Source organism: Salarias fasciatus, chromosome 6, assembly GCF_902148845.1.
Source record: "Salarias fasciatus chromosome 6, fSalaFa1.1, whole genome shotgun sequence".
NCBI lineage: Eukaryota > Metazoa > Chordata > Actinopteri > Blenniiformes > Blenniidae > Salarias > Salarias fasciatus.
In genome coordinates this window covers 9590283-9598606 of record NC_043750.1, presented here as the reverse complement: position 1 = coordinate 9598606, position 8324 = coordinate 9590283, and the positions used below count along the sequence as shown (strand labels likewise).

The following is an 8324-nucleotide window of genomic DNA, read 5'->3' as shown; positions in this document are numbered from 1 at the left end:
AACTTTATGTAAGTATCAGAAGCTAAAAGACGAGAGACTGCACTGAGTTAGCTTGTGTAGCTAGCAGCAGCCCGCAAACCGAGTCATTATTAACGTCAGCTGGTTTTTTTGTGGTTGTTAATCGGATAAATTGAATATGACACGGTCCCAGACTCAACACCGGGGTTATTTTGCGGATGTGCGTGTTCAATATCTGGAACATATTTGTTACAAAAGGTAAATGTCTTGCTGTAAGGATTCCAGCACAATTTGTTATTATGAAGGCCTCAAGTCAAAGAATGTGTCGGCATCCCTTCGTGAATATTTCCGTGTGTAATGTTTTGGGCTCCATGCTCCAGTTTGCAGTGTTGATTGATCCACTGGCGGCTCCTCCAGCTGCGCCCTGAGAGCGGGCCAGTCAGCCTGCAGTTCCTCTGCTCTCCTGAGGCGGCGGGGGGCGCTGTTTGTACTGAGATCACTGAAATGAATATTTGATGAAAAGTTTTGATATTTATGAAAATGAAAAATGAAAATGAGGAACGCTTCACGAATTTGCGTGTCATCCTTGCGCAGGGGCCATGCTAATCTTCTCTGTATCGTTCCAATTTTAGTATATGCACGACCGAAGTCGCACGACTGCACCCAACGCCAGAGTGGGTTTTATGAATGAGAGATGTGACGCCCCTCAGACTCACGGTGGGATCAGAGCGGAAACGGGACCAGACCAGGACGTTTACTTCACGGGACCTTGTCACACAAAGTTGTGGGAGGGGACCGGGTGGGTCTGGGGGGGTCTGTAAGACCCTGGTTCGGTTCTAGTCCCTCTGGTCCGGATTCTTTCTGACTTTTTCTGGTGCATGATGGGAAATATGCAGTGACGTCATAGGAAGCTGGTTGGAGGGTTTGCAGGAAGAACTGAGTTTCGGCTCATCACCACGCTTCAAAGGGAGTTGGACCATAGACCTGATCCCGCAGTGTCTCTACAACCCCACACTCCACCCCCTGTTGATAAGAAAATGAAATTGGAAGTGGGGAGCATTCTTGTCGTTCTTGTCATTGATCTGCATGCAGTGAGCAGGGAGCGTCTCAGGGCCATGGAGGTCGGTGCACGGGGCAGCAGCACCATCTACTGGCAGTCTGACGCACTGCACCAGGGCTGAGCGCTTCATTCGTCCAAGGGGGCCTTTGAAAAACCAGAACCATAAATCCTCTTTATTTTTTGTGTGTGTCAATCAGAGATGATACAATAGACATGTAAATATTAACGATGAGGGCTTTGATGAGTTCGGCTTAGAGCAAGTGGACTCATTAGTGCAACCTCCTCCTCTGAACCTCCTCCTCTGCAGCCTCCCCCTCCTCCCAGTCCACCCCTGGTGATCAGGAAGCTGCTGCCAGCAGCTCTGCGGTTTGTACTCTTCTTCATGTGATCTGATTGATGCTGCATTCTCTGATCAGGCTGTTTGATCCTGAGCTCAGGAGCTCTTCTCTCCGTGTGTTTCAGGTCAGTGTTGGAGCTGACGGAGCTCCTGGTTACCAGCCGGTGGTGTTGCTGGCTCGGTGTCTGGTGGAGCGCTGCAGGAAGGGCTACGTCACCCAGGCTGAGGTGGAGGAGATTGTGGGTCTGTGGCAGAACCTCCCTGATGGAGACAAGGCTCCTGTAGTTTATTCACCTCGCTGCAGGAGCCAGTTGACAAAAGGGAGGTTCAAGAAGGCCAAGACCGACGCTCCCGGCGCTGCACCCGTGTTGGGGGTGGAGAGCGTGAAACGGTGCGTGTCTGCAGAGACCTGCTGCGTCCTGTCCTGCTGTCCCAGAGCGTTTTCACACCACTCGTCTCTCTCCTTTGTCTTCTAACAGCCGCATGGTGGGAACCGGCAGCGGGCCGGCCACGTGGCCCGACGCCAGCCGGCTGGTGGAGACCGTCTTCATCCAGCTGTGCCTCCTCCACCCCGGCAGCAGGAGGACGATGGGGCACCTCCAGAGCCGCTGGACCCTGGTTTTGAGGGACTACAACACCATCAAGACTGTGGTCTGCACCCACCCGGCCCTCAAAACTGCTGCTGCTCTATGCGCTGCTGCTATCTGTGACCGAAAAGGAGGAGCCCACTGCTGGACCATCCTGGGCTTTTCCTGCCACCACCCCCACCCCACCTGCTCCTTCCACCTCTGCTCCCTGCACCTCAGCAGCCTCCATGACCCCAAAGGCCACCGCCTGGCATCGCAGGAGGCTGCAGGAGATGCAGGCAGAAGCAGCTCAGAGGGGAGAGTTTCTGACAGTGAGGAGGCCCTCCATCATCTGCTGTGGTCAGTGGTCAGTGTGGGCAGAGGAAAATCAAAGAGACTGGACACAGAGTGCTGAGGAAGGAGAGCGGGGAGAGGGTGACCTGTTGCCCTGTGGCAGCCAAAGGACAGAGTCCAGAGGAGTGGCTGTCCTCCCTAACATGACACTGAAGGCTGCCGGTCAGCCTCATGCGCAGTGGACGCATCTTGTGTACGCAGTTGTGTATATATAAATGTAAATAGTGTCATGATAATAAATGGACAGTTTGTGTACTGTTTGTGACGGGCCACAAAGAAACTAAAAAGACATTTTGCCAGGCAACCGAGCCCTCGGGGAGGACAGTGGAGCAGTGGCTCACCGAGGTCCGTGGGGGGGTCGCAACCGAGGACCTCTACGAAGAAAACTAAGATGGGGCCAGTACAAACAAAAGCCAGAGGTTAGGGAACGCTATAGACAGCAGAGGAGGGAGAAGAGGGAAGCTAATTAAAAAAAAGCTTTTTGTGTTTGAGTTGTTTCCATTTCCTTGTGTGTGTTTTTGTTTGTTTGCTTAAGTTGTTTCAAATTGTTCATACCCATTTCCTTTAAAAAAAAAAAAAAAAACTAAATAAAAGTGACTGTTTCAACAACAATTGTGATGTATGCCTGCATGCAGGGGGGAGGGAGTTGGGGCCCTGGGCCCACCAGGGATGCAGGCAGAGGCAGAGGCACGAGCCTAGGGCCGCCCCCATTTTGGCCACTAGGGGGCCCCAGAAGATTGGGTCATCCAAATTCGCAGCCATGAAACGATACTGGTTGGTTTAATTTCATATCATTCATTTTTATTAATTAGTGATTGGTGGATGATGATCAAGATGTTGATTTGTTTTCTTTATTTCAGTTTATTTATGATACCTTTTCTGGGCCCGATAAATTTCAGGCATTTAACATCTTCTACTCCTTTAGTAATGTGATGAGGATATGTTGACTATTATGATTATTGTTTTTCTGACTTGAATATTCACTGGTCTTCACAATGTTAAAATGAATCATTCAGTCTCATTCAGATGGTGAATATGGCATAGTAAAATGTCATATTAATGATAAATGTGAACTTGCTGCTGTCAAGACAGTGTGGTGGTACAATATAAACAAAAATGAAAATATTTTTACAGCATTATATATTATTACAATTACAGTATACTGCTCCAGAGCAGCAGTGAATGAATAGTGAACAAGTATTTCCTCAGTGTTTCCAGTGGATGGACTGAGCGCCTTGCATGGCAAGCTGCCTTCACAGGTGTGTGAATGTGAGTGTGAATGGGTGAATGTGATATTGCAGTGTAAAGCGCTTTGAGCTACGTCAGTGCAGGGTAAAACGAACGCTATGTAAGGGTCGTCCATTTAGCATTTTTCCTTGAGTTAATCAAATACTGATTAGTAATATATTGTAGCTAACTTGGAGCAGTGAAGGCAGCGAGAGAAGATGAATGCTCTTTAGAGTTCACCAGAACCGAGTTTATTGTTAAAACAACTAACCCAGCTGCACACCCTAACTGATGGTGCGCAGGCCTGTTCACCCCCCAAGCAAACCCCCTGAGACATGGTGCGACAGGACGTGAAAATAAAACAACACAAAAAGAACAGAAAAATGGCAACAGCACACAATAACAAACCCCCAACATGACTATAACAAAATTAAGCACAAATGACAAAGTAGAACACATAAAACGGCCCCGAAATGGCCCAAACAGTCCCGTTCCCAGCATGCCTTGCGGCAACGGTACTCAGTCACTGGAGCAGCGGCCCCCACGGCCACTACAATATGTTAATACTTATTTCATATTTTCAAAAAGGTTAATAAAACGAATACATATTGTTTTGTTTATGCTCATTTTCTTTTAGATTATGTATTCATTCCCATACCTCAGAAAAACCAGGGAACATGGGGGAGAGGAGAGGGAACATCATCAAAAGAAACAGGCCATACTGCAGGAGGCCCAGAGGACCAAAGACCTGGGATGTCTGATGGTGGAGTTCCCTGAACTCTGAAGAGCATTCATCCGGTCCCGGTGTAAAACCGCCGGCCGACAGCGGTCAGTCATCCTGATGCGATAAACCACATCCGAAAGCTTCTCCAGCACCACGGCTGGTCCGTGCCCGTGGGTGGAGAGCTTTGGTAACAGCCCTTTAATTCGGAGGGGGCAGTACACCCACACGCTTTGTCCTTGGTTGAGGGGCTGCCACCGGCACTCAGTGTTATATGCCTGCTTTTGCCTGAGCCCCGCGTCCTCCTGGGCTCCTCGGGCAAAGTCATGCGCCACTCACAGGTGCTCTCTCAAACACCGGAAATATTCCAGTTCAGGTCCTGCAGCGACCTCTGGTTCCGGAGGGGGGCCAAACACCAAGTCCACGGGGATGCGCAGTTCCTCATCAAACAGGAGGGCGGCCGGCGTGCATTTGCTGGAGTCCTGTACCGCGAAATGGTACGACCACAGGACCAGGGGCAGATGGCACTCCCAGTCTCGCTGGTGGCGGCTGGTGAGGATGGCGAGGTGGGTGGCTAGTGTCCGGTTGACGCATTCCACCAACCCGTTGCTCAGGGGGTGGAGCGGTGTTACTTACTTACTTACTTAGTGCTCCTGCGTTGGGCTGGTGTCCTGTCCCGTTGCGTAGAGCCGACCAGAGAAACCAGGTTTTTCCAGTACAGGCAATCTTGTGCCAGCAGGTCTGTGTCCTTCACGGTCATTCCATGTTGTCGGAGGTCGTCTGCGATGATGTCAAGCCATCGAGTGCGGGCTTGCCTCGTGGTCGTCTCCAGCCTGCGGCCTTTGGATCAAACTTCAGAATGGCTCTTGTCGGGTGGTCAAGGGGAAGACGGAGAACATGGCCGAACCAGCGAATGCGGCGTTGTGCAGCCAGGCAGGAAGCTCTGGGCTGGTTTGTGCGGGCTCTAAGCGCTTTGTTGGATATTCGCTGTGGCCACCTAATGTTCTCGATGGTTCTGAGAGCCCTGCTGTCAAAGCCATCTATTCTTGTGGCCAGGGTCTTATTTAAGGGCCATGTTTCGGAGCCATATAATAGAATGGAGAGTACGGCGGTGTTGTAGATTTGGAGCTTCGTCTTGCGTGAGATGGCTTGATGTCGCCAGAGTGGTTTCCAGAGAGATTGCAGGGCAGAGGCTGCTAGGGCTCTCCTGCGGAGAATCTCTGGTTTAAGATCCCCGTTATCTGTCACTGTGGATCCCAGATACACAAAGTTTTTCACATGCTCAACGGTGTCATTACCAAGCAGAATAGGAGGTGGGTCTGGTCCTTCACCAACATGCATGAACTTTGTCGTAGTCCAGCTCACATGGAGACCAAGCTTTTCTGCCTCTTCACTGTATACACTCAAAGAGTCCCTCAGCTGACTGTAGGAGGTGCTGAGCAGTATGGTGTCATCGGCATACTCCAAATCAGTCAGTTGGTAGTTGCCAAAGGACACTCCGGGTACTCGCTCACAGACCCTGTGCATCAGGTGGTCGATGATGCAGTTAAACAGGTCTGGAGCAGCCACACAGCCCTGGCGGACACCACTGGAGATGGAAAACCAGTCAGAGTCACAGCCGTTGACACGGACACAGCTCTGTGCATTGCTGTAGAGCAGCTTGAAGAGAGTGGTGATCTTCGGAGGTGCGCCGAGGGTTTGTAGGATACTCCACAGTGATGAGTGGTGGACTGTGTCGAATGCAGCCTTGAGGTCTAGGAATCCGACGTAGAGATGGTGGTCTCTCCGGAATTCATAGACCTTCTCTGTCAGAAGACGGACAGCAGAGATGTGATCTGATGTGGAGCGGTTGGGCATAAAGCCAGCCTGCTGGGGGCGGCAGCTACTTCTGAGGGCTGGGAGAGCACGAGTCAGCAAGATCTTGGTGAAGAGCTTGCCAGGGATGGAGAGTAGTGTTATGCCTCTATGGTTCCCACAGACAAGCCTGTCACCTTTGCGCTTCCAGAAGGGCAGGATGACCCCTCTGGTCTGGTCTGGAGCAGTGTGGTGCGGGTTTTAGTCACTCCCAGCTGCCTGCAGACCTCAGCGAAGTCCTGGCTCTCGAAATTCCGCCCCTGGTCGCTGTGGATCTCCTCTGGCACGCCGAACCTGCAAACCATCTCCACCACTAACCGCTCGGCGGTTGTTGAGGCACTTGGTCAGGAACCGCGTACGCCTCGGGCCACTTTGTGAAATAGTCCATGGCCACGAAGACGTACCGGTTACCAGTGTCGGTGATGGGGAATGGACCCAGGATGTCCACCCCGACGCGCTCCATGGGGGCCGCCACCAGATCCACCTGTCAGTAGCCGCTGCGGAGATCGAGGGAGCTAAACCAGCTGGAGCCAGAGATGTAGCCAAGGGCGTCGTCGATGCGCGGCAGTGGGTACGAGTTTTTCTTGGTCGCGCTGTTGAGACTCCGGTAATCTATGCAGAACCACCACCCACCTCCTTTCTTCTTCACCAGCACGACCGGTGCGGCCCAGGGGCTGTCGGAGGGTTCGACTACTCCAGCGTCAAGCATTTCGTGGAGTATTTCCTCAGCTGCCTGCCGCTTTGTGAATGCGAGCCGGTGGGGGCGTAATCGGATGGGCGGGGCATCGCCTGTCTCGATGTGGTGCTGGACGAGGGAGGTGCACCGGTCGTCTTTGACACTGGCCGCGAAGATGTCTCGATACTGCTCCAGGAGCTCCTTCAGTGCTGGTGCGGAGTTAGCCCCACGCTGCTACGCTGCCCAGTTTGTTGATCGCTTCGGTGGTCTTGGAGGAGGAGCTGCACGGCGGCGGTGGCAGCAGTGGTGGCAGCAGTGGTGGCAGCAGCGGCGGCGAGTTCCCTGACGTGGGGCGGACACCAGGGGGTGGTGAGGCGCTCTTCTCCGGACGTTAAAGGTGCTGTAGGCAGGATTCCGCATCTCCGCCATCTTGCTTAGGGTTACCTAAGCAAGATGGCGATTTGACCCATCTAAGATGGCCATTTGAAACCCAGCACAGCCAATCCTGTCCTGTTTTCTCTGACATCACGCCCTTATGCAAGCCCCTCCCACAAGACCGTGTGACGAACGCCCCTCAACCAATCACGGTTAGAGCCTCAGGGGCTCTTCTGATTGGTCAAAGATAACTGGAGCTGTCGAGAATCCTTTTCAGCTCAGAACAGAGACAGATGGAAACGCTGCGCCCTCGCAGTAGAGCAATTATGCTACACTCCTAAAGGATTATCAATGGGAACTCTAACATGTAATCCAAAGAAAACACAGAAAAATTAGCATTGACTAGCAAAATCCTGCCTACAGCACCTTTAAGTTGAGGAGGACTTGCTGGGCCCCACCCTCCAGGGCCAGGGCTAAGTGTGCAGTGGTGTTTTGGTCACTCCAGCCATTGTGTGTTGCAGCAACCCGCGTCTGCTTTATGCAGAGCTCCAGTGGGCTGGTACCATCACACTTGGGCAACTTGACAGCGGCTCTCACTGCGGCAGTGGGTGGGCGAGCCTCCGTGTCCCTGTGATCGTCACCGTCTTCGGCCATCCTCGCCGTTTCTGGACGGTGCTGTCGCCAGTCGCTGGATCCATCGGGCCGGCTCAGAGTCTTCCACTGCTCGGCTATCCACGCTGCTCTCTCCAGGAGTTGTTTGTCCTCTGGAGTATGCCGTGGCTCCATCCCACTTCTGACACCAATGTAGCAATCTTGAGTGGCGAAGGCAGCGAGGAAGGATGAATGCTCTTCAGAGTTCAGGGAACTCCACCATCAGACATCCCAGGTCTTTGGTCCTCTGGGCCTCCTGCAGTATGGCCTGTTTCTTTTGATGATGTTCCCTCTCCTCTCCCCCATGTTCCCTGGTTTTTCTGAGGTATGGGAATGAATACATAATCTAAAAGAAAATGAGCATAAACAAAACAATATGTATTCGTTTTATTAACCTTTTGAAAATATTGAAATAAGTATTAACATATTGTAGTGGCCGTGGGGGCCGCTGCTCCAGTGACTGAGTACCGTTGCCGCAAGGCATGCTTGGGAACGGGACTGTTTGGGCCATTTCGGGGCCGTTTTATGTGTTCTACTTTGTCATT

At 52.1% G+C, this 8324-nt stretch overlaps 1 non-coding gene across 1 annotated transcript; it reads right to left on the bottom strand.

Moving 5' to 3' along the window:
- Positions 1 to 507: 507 nt before the first annotated feature.
- Positions 508 to 613, bottom strand: LOC115391179 (U6 spliceosomal RNA). The gene has a single exon (XR_003931740.1). It is a non-coding gene; the product is annotated as a U6 spliceosomal RNA (small nuclear RNA).
- Positions 614 to 8324: the final 7711 nt, after the last annotated feature.